The sequence below is a fragment of the Penaeus vannamei genome, chromosome 14, assembly GCF_042767895.1.
Source record: "Penaeus vannamei isolate JL-2024 chromosome 14, ASM4276789v1, whole genome shotgun sequence".
NCBI classification, from domain to species: Eukaryota; Metazoa; Arthropoda; class Malacostraca; order Decapoda; family Penaeidae; genus Penaeus; species Penaeus vannamei.
The window spans coordinates 41214124-41226623 of record NC_091562.1 but is presented as its reverse complement, the minus strand read 5'-3'; positions in this window follow the sequence as shown (position 1 = coordinate 41226623).

Here is a 12500-nt window from a genome sequence, read left to right as displayed (position 1 = left end):
TATTGTGTGTTTGTTTTTGTAATTGTAAATATTGTGTGTTTGTTTTGTAATTGTAAATAGTGTGTGTGTTTGTTTTTGTAAATATTGTGTTTTTTTGTAATTGTAAATATTGTGTGTGTTTGTTTTGCAATTGTAAATAGTGTGTTTGTTTTGCAATTGTAAATAGTGTGTGTTTGTTTTGTAATTGTAAATAGTGTGTGTTTGTTTTTGTAATTGTAAATATTGTGTGTGTTTGTTTTTGTAAATATTGTGTGTTTGTTTATGTAATTGTAAATATTGTGTGTTTGTTTTGTAATTGTAAATAGTGTGTGTGTTTGTTTTGCAATTGTAAATATTGTGTATTTTTGTGATTGTAAATATTGTGTGTTTGTTTTGTAATTGTAAATAGTGTATGTATTTGTTTTGTTTTTGTATGGATGATTTGTGCTTGTTTTGATAGTAGAAGTTGTTTGTTTATCTGTTATATGTAATAGTTGTATAATGATAATGTTAATAATGATTACAAAAATAATTGTAATGAGAATAATTATGATAATGTTAATAATGATTACAAAAATAATTGTAATGAGAATAATTATGATAATGATCATAATGATAACATAATAGCATTAATGATCATAACATTATCAACAATAATTATATTAATAACAAAAATATTAATTATAATAATAATGATAATGATTCCTACTCATCACCATTATCATTTCTAGCATTATTTTCATCATCAATATTGTTATTATCATTATTGTTATTATCATTACCATCATTACAATAATAATAATAATAATAATAATAATAATAATAATAATAATAATAATAATAATAGTAAAAAAATACAACAATGAAAACAACAACTAAATAAACAACAACAACCAAAATAAAATCAATCTACAATTTACAACAAACACTCAAAATTGATACTTAAAATAGAAAATAAAAGATACTTAAAATAGAAAATAAAAAATACTTAAAACAGAAAATAAAAGATATTTAAAATAGAAAATAAAAGATACTTAAAATAGAAAATAAAAGATACTTAAAATAGAAAATAAAAGATACTTAAAATAGCAAATAAAAGATACTTAAAATAAAAAAACAAAAGATACTTAAAATAAATAATAAAAGACACTTAAAATAGATACGTTTCCCCTTCGAAGACAAAGCTGGTCGGCGCCATTATGCTGAGTTAAAGCCATTAGGCTTATGTTTCCATTCAAAAGCATAAGAAATTAGGCCATACGGGTACGTCACTTCCGGCGAATGCTTGAGGTCGAGAAATTAGGTCACGAAATGAAATCCTCTGAGATGGATTAATTCAAAGGGAAGATAGTGCTAAAGTGATGGATTTGGAGATTAGGGTTATTTTGACGATGGGCGGAGAAAGAGGCCTTGAGAGATGTCGCTAATGATGGTGGTGGTGATGATGGTAATGATGATGATGATAATGATGATGATGATAATAATGATAACAATAACAACAACAAAAGTAATAATAATAATAATAATAGTAAGAAGAATGCTAATGATAAAGGTAATAATTATTATAATAATCATAATGATTCTAATAACAATGATAATGATAACAGAAATAACAACAATAACGACAATAATAAAAGTGAGACTTGCAGTAATCTTTATTTCTAAATTATTTCTAAAGTCTCTCTCTCTCTCTATCTATCTCTTTATATATATATATATATATATATATATATATATATATATATATATATATATATATATATATATTCATATATATATATATATATATATATATATATATATATATATATATATATATATATATATATATATATATATATATAATCAGAGCGATAGACTGGCTAAAAAAGTACCTCGACATTAATGAAACAATAATTTTCAGATCAAGGCATTTGTGAAAAGATAAAAACCATTTCATAAAACTAGTGAAATGAACAGAAGAGATGACCGGAGACGATCCTCCAACGGGAAGGAGAGAGGACTTTCAACCACGAGAGAGATAAGAGAGATTGTAAAGAGGATTATCTCAAGCTTGTTGAAAGAGATTATATATTTTAGATCTTGGGACTGATATCTCTAGGCGATAAATTCCAGACAGTGAAACTTATAGGAATAAAACTTTCAGATTAATAAACTATTCCAAATGATAGGATTTGATGGTTAGATAGATAGAACTCCGGATAAAGAAAACTTTCAGAATTCTGAAGAAATATAAGAAGAAGAAGAAGAAAAAAAACTTTCAGAACTCCGAAGAAAAAGTAGAAGAAGAAGAAAAAAAACTTTCGGAACTCAAAAATCGAAAGAATATTAGATTGTCAAAGAAAGACATGAAACAAATAGATAACTTTCAGACATAGATAAAAATACTAAAGGATATAAAAGCATAAAATAACATTTTAGTAAAATTTGACTTTCAGAGTCTGAGAAACCAAACAAACAAGCAAAACAAATAAACAAACAAAAAAACAGATTATCGAAAAGACAGAAAGAGGATAGTAAAAAAAAGTGAATAAAACAGAGAGAGAAAAAAGAAACAAGACGAAGAGGAAGAAACATTATCGAAAAGAAAGAAAGAGTAAAAAAATAAATAAATAAATAAATAAATATATATAATAATAATAAAAGGGAGAGAGAAAAAGAGAACCGTCACAGAAATAAGATAAAAATACAGATAGTCAATTCGTAAGACCAAAGAAATAAAATAAAAATACAAATAGTCGATTCGAAAGATAAAAGTAAAATAAATTTTCAGAACTTCGAGGAAAACTGACAAGAATATAAATAGTCGAGGAAGAGAGTTTCAGAAATGGCAAGAGGGAACTTCTAAATATTTTTTTTTCTTTTTAAGGAGACAAATTGCTGATTTCAAGTCAAACAGAAAGAAGGACGGCGTGAGGGAGAGTAAATACCCCGTGATGATTGAGAAATGAAAGAGGAAAAAAAATAAGAATAAAAGGGAGAAAGAAAAATGTATCACAAGAAAAAAGAATAGAGAAAATATGCTTAGACATTTCATAATTGGATTATTTTTCTCTTCTTTTTGCCTAATGGAGAAGAAAAATGTTCATTGTGGTGTAGATAGTATTCAGTATCTTCAGGGTAGTGAGAGTAATTATATGATGATGATGATGAAGATGATGATAAATAGTAATGATGATAATGATAATAGTAATGATAAAAAGGATGATGATAATAATAACGATGATAGTAATAATAACAACAACAATAATTAAAATAATGATAATGATATTGATAATAATAATTCCTGTCTTGTCCTCACCCCCTCATTCCAATCTCTTTTTTTCTCCCCCCTCCAACCCCTCCATCACCCCCTCCCTACCCGCGCTCCCTCCCTCCATCACCCCCCTCCCTCCACCCTAATCTTCTCCCTTCACGCCCTCCCTCCCTCCATCACCCCTCCCTCCCTCCACCCTAATCTTCTCCCTTCACGCCCTCCCTCCCTCCATCACCCCCCTCCCTCCACCCTAATCTTCTCCCTTCACGCCCTCCCTCCCTCCATCACCCCCCCCTTCCCTCCACCCTAATCTTCTCCCTTCACGCCCTCCCTCCTTCCATCACCCCCCCCTTCCCTCCACCCTAATCTTCTCCCTTCACGCCCTCCCTCCCTCCATCACCCCCCCTCCCTCCCTTCACCCCCTCCCTCCCCGCCCGCCCTCCCTCCCTCCATCACCCCCCTCCCTCCACCCTAATCTTCTCCCTTCACGCCCTCCCTCCCTCCATCACCCCCCCTCCCTCCCTCCACCCTAATCTCCTCCCTCCCTCCATCACCCCCCCCTCCCTCCCTCCACCCTAATCTTCTCCCTTCACGCCCTCCCTCCCTCCATCACCCCCCCTCCCTCCCTCCACCCTAATCTTCTCCCTCCCCGCGCTCCCTCCCTCCATCACCCCGCCCCCCCTCCCTCCCTCCACTCTAATCTTCTCCCTTCACGCCCTCCCTCCCTCCCCAAACGCCCGTAGACTCCCATTGATGCTGTAATTGGTTCATTAGTGCCAATAAAGTTACAGAGTGTCAATGCCTTTAGCTTGAGACTAATATTTCCCCTTAGGGTGATGGACGGGGCTAATAAGGGGAGGAAGAGGAAAGGGAATTAAGGGGAAAAGAGGGAGAATTGGGAGAAGGGAAGAGAAGAGGGAATTAAGGGTAAAAGTATGAAAACTGGAAGGAAATGGGTGATAAAGGATGGGAAAAGGAGGAGGAACTAAGGGATAAGAAGGAGAATTGGGAGAAGGAGAGAGGGGGATAAAGAGAGGAAGAGGAGGGGGAATTAAGGGGAAAAGAGGGAAAATTGGGAGAAGGAAAGAGGGGCAAAGGGGGAGGGGGGGAGAGGAGGAGGAAAAGGGGGAAAGAAAGAAAATTGGGAGAAGGAAATGGGTGGTAAAAGATGGGGAGAGGAGAAGGAAATAAAGGAAAAGAAACAAAATTGACAGAAGGAAATGGGTGGTAAAGAGAGAGGGGGTAAGAGAAGGAATTAAGGGGAAAAAAAGGAAAATTGGAAGAAGACAAAAGGGGGAGAAAAAAAAGAAAAACGAAGTAAGAACAAAAGAAGGAGATAAGGGGAAAGGGGTGAGAATCAAGAGGAAAATGAGGAAAACGAGAAAGAAGAAGATGGGAAATAAGGAAAATTGGTAAAAGGAAATTACAAATAAAGAAGGAAGAGAAGAGAGAATTAAGAAGTAAAAGGGAAAATTAGGGAAGCGAATAAACAGGGGAAGAAGAAAGAAAATTGAGTAAAGGAACTAAAAGAAAAAAGGGAAAGAGACAATAATAAACAGCAAACAATAAAGAACAAATGAATAAGAAAAATGAATAACAAAAATAAATAACACATTAATAACAAAAATAAATAACAAATGAATAACAAAAATAAACAACAAATAAATAACAAAAATAAATAACAAACGAAGGACGAGACAGGAGAGAAGAACAACGAAGAAAAGCGAATAAAAAAAGAAAGAAAGTAAGAAAGACAGAAAAGAGAGAAAGAGGGCGAATGAAGAGAGATGACAAGAACCTAAGAAAGAAGGGAAGGAGAAGGGAAATGACACAAGAATAGGAAAATGATAAGGAAAATGCGTGAAAATGGAATAGGCAAAGGAGAGGAAACGAAAGAGAGGGAAATTAATTATGTGGATGTCAGAATGGAGATAAAGAATCAGAGAAAAGGAGAAGAAGAAATTTGATAATAAGGATAATAATGATAATGACAAGAGGAGAAAGGAGAAGAAAAAAATGATAATAATGATAACGATATTATAATAAGAGAAGAGAAGGAAAAGAACAATGATGATAATGATAACAATGATAATCATTATCATTATTATTATTTTTTCTGTTACTATCGCTATCATTATCATTATCATTATAAATATTTTCTTCAATATAATCATTATTTTTGTTATTACTGTAATCATGATTGTTTTAATTATTATCATCATCATTGATATCATTATCATTATCATTATTATCATCGTCGTTATTATTAGTGTTATTGTTATTATCATTATCATTATTATTATTTATTTCATTACTATCATCATTATTATTACTATCAATTTGATTATTATTATTACTTTTATTATCATTATAACTATCATCACTGTTGCTATCATTATTATTACTATTATAGGTCTGTTTTGTCATTGTTATTATCAATATAATTTTTATTATCATCATTATCATTATGATTTCATCATCATCATAATTATAACTATTAACATCAATATCATTTTTGTTATCATCAATATAATTATCATCATCATTATCATTATCATTATTGGTATTTCTATTATTATTGTTATTATTATCAACATCATTATCATCATTATCATTACTATTATCATCGTCATTATTATCATTTCTGTTATCATTACTATTATTTTTCTCCACCTCCTCCTCATCATCATCATTTTGATCCTCATCATCATCTTTATCACCATTACTGTTATCATCATTGTTGTTGTTATTGTTATTGGTTACACATCATTAATTTTATCATCATTACTAATGAACTTCCGTATCATTACCATCGTTACCATGACAATTATCATCATCACCATCATTATCATCACCTTCTATTCAACAAATCTTCGCAGAATCTTCAAACAAAAGACGTATTTGAATCTGACGTTCTTGGCCGCTTCTTCGAGACCGCCGTTACCATGGCAACCGCGTCCGTCTCGCAGTGGATGGACCAGCGTTATCTAACTTAAGTCGAGAAGTTATCAAGTTCCTGTTGCTCTGTATTTCGGGTGCGGCGAAGGACCTAAGTTAGGGGCGTAACTCACTGTGCGTCGGGTGGGATTAGTTACACAAGGGTGGGGTGGGGTGGGAGGGTAGGAGGGGGTGGGTGAGAGGGGATGAGGTGGGGTGAGGTGGGGTAGGGGGGTGGGAAAGGTCCTTCGAGGTGCGAATTCTCTTGGCGGAGTGTCTCGCTCTCTCTTTCTCTCTCTCTTTTTGTATTTTCTCTTTCTTTGTTTTTGTTTTTGTCTGTGTTTGTCTGTGTCTCTGTTTTTGTCTTTGTCTGTCTCTGTTTCTCTGCGTCTTTCTGTCTCTGTTTCTGCCTTTGTCTGTCTCTGTCTCTGTCTCTGCCTCTGATTCTGTCTCTGACTCTGTCTCTCTTTCTCTCTCTCTCTCTCTCTCTCTTTCTCTTCCTCTCTCTCTCTCTCTCTCCCTCTCTCTCTCTCTCTCTCCCTCTCTCTCTCTCTCTCTCTCTCTCTATCTCTCTCTCTCTCTCTCTCTCTCTCTCTCTCTCTCTCTCTTATTTCTTTTGAGAAAAGGCGGTGGGTAAGGCCTTATCTATTTAGTACTATTACTACTACTATTACTACTATTAGAATACTAATAATGGTAATACTACTGCTACTTCTGCTAATACTACTAATACCACTCTACTAATGATGATAACAATAACTAATAATAATAACAATACAGATAATGACAATGATTAATGGTGATAATATTGCTGATGATAATAATGATGATGAGAAAATAATGACAGCGATTATAGTATCAGTAGTAATCATGTTAATGATGATAATAATAGTAAGATTAACTAAGAAAGTGACAATAAACAACAATTCTTAGAATAATAATCATTATTCGTGTTCTCTGACGACATACTTTTATAGCCGTCTTCTCGGATTCCAAATACATTTATAATAATAATAATGCTTGTAACAGCAACGACAACAACAATAACAACAACAATAATAATAGTAATAGCGACAGTAATAATAATAATGATGATGATACTATTTCTTCTGCTGCTACTAATAATGATAATAATAACAATAATAAAAATAATGGTTATGATGATGATGATAACGATGGGAATAATGATAATAATTATGAGAACAACAATAACGACAATAATAATAATAATAGTAATAATGATAATAATGATGATGCTATTATCATCATCATTATCATCATCATTATACCTACCATCATTATCATCATTACATCATTAAACCTTCATAATCATCATCATCTGGCTTTATCACTGTCGTTAACTTTATCATTAAATCAATTATCATTTTCTCTTTTTTATTAATCTATTTCCTACAATAAGATTTCAAGTGTTAAAAGTATCCGATTCTCTTATTCAAATTGATGAATCCCTTATTTAATCAGTAACGAAAATGAATCTACTAAACGTAATAGATTCAATTACTTATAAGTTTATAAATACATTTAATCTATCAGTGTCTATTATGATGTAGGGAGTCGACCTGTGCATACACTGACCGCCTCCCCCCCCCACCCCCTCCCCCGCCTTACCCGGTGCTATTAACGGCCAGAGTCATTCATTAAGCGGTTAATTAACAACATGGAGGTCGACTGTGATGCCTCGACCTCGCTAATATCAATTTGTGGTGTTTTTTTGAAATATTATGTTGGTTCTTTGGTGTTATGTTATAATGTCAGTTTTTCTGTGTTATCTCTGTGCTTTCTTCTTGCATTTTTCTTTTCTTGTGTCTTTTCTCCAGTATTCGTGTCATTTCTCTGTTGTCATTTTGATTTATTATCCTCCAGTGTTCGTGTCATTTCTCTGTTGTCATCTCTTTGTTTTATTATCCGACTGTCATTTTTCTCTGATGTAACCTATCACGTGTCACCTCTCCACCTTACCAAACGTAGCATGACCTTATCTGACCCAGCTTCGTGAATCTAGCCTTCTTAAGGTCTGATCAAAGGGAGCTTCGCCACGCTTAATGATGATGATAATGATAACGATGATAACAATGGTAATGGTAATGATGATGATAACAATAGTGATGTTGATGAGGATAACAATGTTGATAATGATAGTAGTAGCAGTAGTAGTAACAGTAGAAGTAGTAGTAACACTAATAGTAGTAATAACTGTAGTTGTAGCAAAGATAATGATAGTGATGATGGTAATGATAATAAACCTATGATAATAATGACAATTATAATAATGATAACAATGATGATGATGGTGATGATGATGATGATATATGATAGTGAAAATAATGACAGTAATAATAACAATAATGAGGATGACAATAATACTAATAACAATTATAATGATAACTCTAAAAAAATATAATAAAAATCATGATAGTAGCAACAACAATGATGGTATGATGATAATAATGTTAATAATGAAAATAATGATCAAAACGGTAATAATAATAGTAATGCTGATGGTAATGGTAATAATAACAGTAATGAAGAGGATAATGATAATAATCATTATAAAATTAATAATACTATTGAAAATAATTTTCTTTATATCAAAATTATATCTTCACAGTGCAGTGTATTCAACCCGTTTCGAATATATCTTCATCAGTTATACTTGAAAGTATATCATTGTGAAGATATCCATTCTCATTCATACATTTTCTACGTCTGTCGCGATCAACATAATCCACAGATAGACAGATGATAATGATGATCGTATAAACAGAGATAAGGAAAGTATGATAATGATGAAAAGGACAAGTTGATAACCAAAAAATATATGATGATGATAATGTAAATTCAGCTGGTGATAATGAAAAAGACAATAATAATAAGGAGAATAGGGGAGAGGTGAAATTTTCGAAGAAGAGAAGGGTTGAGAGACAAGAAGACTTATTAAACATCTAAGTAATTGCCATCTTGGACCATGGTAATGAGAATGCCTTGGGGAGTTATTACATCAAGTTATGAAGAAAGAGTTATAACCACCCTTCCGTTTTTTTTGTTTTGTTTTTTTTAATTTCTATGCCTATATTAAAAATGCAGTGATTTGTTTATCTATTCGACAAATATCAGTCACGGATACATCTGAAATAATAGATAGATGAAGCTAACACATTGATAACGACTGGCTTATCATCATCATTATCATCATCATTATTGTCTATATTAGTCATCATCAATATCATTCACATTATAAATAACACTGCTACATCTATGGTTACTATTATCTGTATTTTCAAATTTTTATTTTTGTTATAAGTAGTAGTACTACTACGACTACTATCACCACCGTAGCTACTACTGCTACCACTACTAATGGTAATGACAATGATAATCATACATTTTACAACATACCAATTTTTACTTGTATTCGTCATATTGAAAAAAAAACATTTATTTCATACCGTGTACATATTTCAACCAGACCCCTCCCCCCTAAAAAATGGTTTTAGGTCATGAGGAACAAACTCGTTAATTTAATTTAAATCCGTCAGTAACTTTACACATATCCTGTTTATAAACCAATAAAATCCTGCAAATGCAACGTTGCCACTAGTATCTCACTTCCGACATGTGAGTAAAATCCTATGTGTGTGTGTGTGTGTGTGTGTGTGTGTGTGTGTGTGTGTGTGTGTGTGTGTGTGTGTGTGTGTGTGTGTGTGTGTGTGTGTGTGTATGTGTGTGTGTGTGTGTGTGTGTGTGTGTGTGTGTGTGTGTGTGTGTGTCTGTGTGTGTGTGTGTGTGTGTTTGTGTGTGTGTGTGTTTGTGTGTGTGTGTGTGTTTGTGTGTGTGTGTGTGTGTGTGTGTTTGTGTGTGTGTCTGTGTGTGTGTGTGTGTGTCTGTGTGTGTGTGTTTGTGTGTGTGTGTGTGTGTGTGTGTGTGTTTGTGTGTGTGTGTGTGTGTTTGTGTGTGTGTGTGTGTGTGTGTGTGTGTGTGTGTGTGTGTTTGTGTGTGTGTGTGTGTGTGTGTGTGTGTGTTTGTGTGTGTGTGTGTGTGTGTGTGTGTGTGTGTGTGTGTGTGTGTGTGTGTGTGTGTGTGTGCGTGTGTGTGTATGTGTGTGTGTACGTACGTATGTATGTCTGTATACCAGTATGTATATGTTTGTTTGTGGGTTCTAATTGTGTATTCCCAATTATATGTTACTCGATTGTGAACATCTTTACATCCCTCACACATATCCCCACTTCTCAGCACCTCCTTCTGTGCATGAACATACCCTCCAACACCACCATGCATTTCCACCTTCTATCCAGTCCTCTCCCGTCTGTACACAACACCCACGTGTACACAACACCCACGTGTACACAACACCCACGCGTACACAACACCCACGCGTACACAACACCCACGTGTACACAACACCCACGTGTACACAACACCCACGTGTACACAACACTCACGTGTACACAACACCCGCGTGTACACAACACCCGCGTGTACACAACACCCACGCGTACACAACACCCACGCGTACACAACACCCACGCGTACACAACACCCGAGTGTACACAACACCCACGTGTACACAACACCCACGTGTACACAACACCCACGTGTACACAACACCCACGTGTGCACAACACCCACGTGTACACAACACCCGCGTGTACACAACACCCACGTGTACACAACACCCACGTGTACACAACACCCACGTGTACACAACACCCACGTGTACACAACACCCACGTGTACACAACACCCACGTGTACACAACACCCACGTGTACACAACACCCACGTGTACACAACACCCACGTGTACACAACACCCACGCGTACACAACACCCACGTGTACACAACACCCACGCGTACACAACACCCACGTGTACACAACACCCGCGTGTACACAACACCCACGTGTACACAACACCCACGTGTACACAACACCCACGTGTACACAACACCCACGCGTACACAACACCCACGTGTACACAACACCCACGTGTACACAACACCCACGTGTACACAGCACCCGCGTGTACACGAGCGAACGAGTGCGTGTCTCCACTTATTCATAACCCGGACGCGCGTGCATAAGCCTCCAGGACCTCCCCGCGCGAGTCCTGGCTGTCAGATAATTAGATTAGGAGACTCCTGCAACATCCTGTTCGCAGCATAAAGTGCAAGGGGTTTAAGGTTGCACGGTTGCAAAGAGCCTGTCCTGATGGTAATTACTTTTGGCATTTGAGATGGTTGGGTGCCGTGGCCTCGTTTGGGGCGTGGGTGCCTGCCTGTTATTTGTTATTTATTATTGGTATTAATAGGGAGTGACAGATAGATAAATATAAATAGATAAATAAATAAATAAAAATGTATTCAAATAAAAATATGTGTATATAAATAAAAGATATGAATGTATGTAAATAAAAGATATAAATGTATATAGATAAAAGATATAAATGTATAGAAAATAAAAGATGTAAATGTATATAAAATAAAAGATGTAAATGTATATAGATAAAAAATATAAATTTATATAAATAAAAGATATAGATGTGTATAAACAAAAGATAAATGTATATAAATAAAAGATATAAACGTATATAAATAGATAAATGAATAATAGATAACTGAATAGATGAATAAATAAATGATGACTATAAAGAATGAGAAATAAACAGAAATGAATAATGAATGAATGGATAAAAAAAAAGAATAATAAACAGATATATGTAAATAGATACAAATAGATAAGGAAATTTGTAGATAGATGAAAAGACAGCTACATCTGTGTGTGTGTATTTCTATGTAAATATATACACTTACACATATACCATGTACACATATACAGCCAAGAATATCACAGTAAATTATAGAAAATAACCGATAGGCTGACATTTCTTTTAATCGCCTGACAATTTTTTTTTAATCGCCTGATATTTTTTTTTACCGCCTGACATTTTTTTTTGTTTTTTGTTTTTTACCGACTGACATTATTATTATTATTTTTTTTTTTACCGCATGACATTTTTTTTTTTTTTTTTTTTTTTTTTAATCGCCTGACATTTTTTTAACCACCTTTTTACTCAAAACTGGAAAATAATAAACAAAAAAGGAATAGCATGTTAAAACCTTAATAAAAAAAGAATGTTTTATTTGAATAATTCATTAGACGGAGCTTTTACGCTGTAAAATGGATGAGATAAGAATGAAGAAAAAAGTATTAGATTATTTAAATGAGGTTTGCTTACCATGTTTCTCGATAAAACGAAAACGGAGGGAAAGAAAGGATAATAAAGAAAAGGAAGAACGGAAAAAGAATA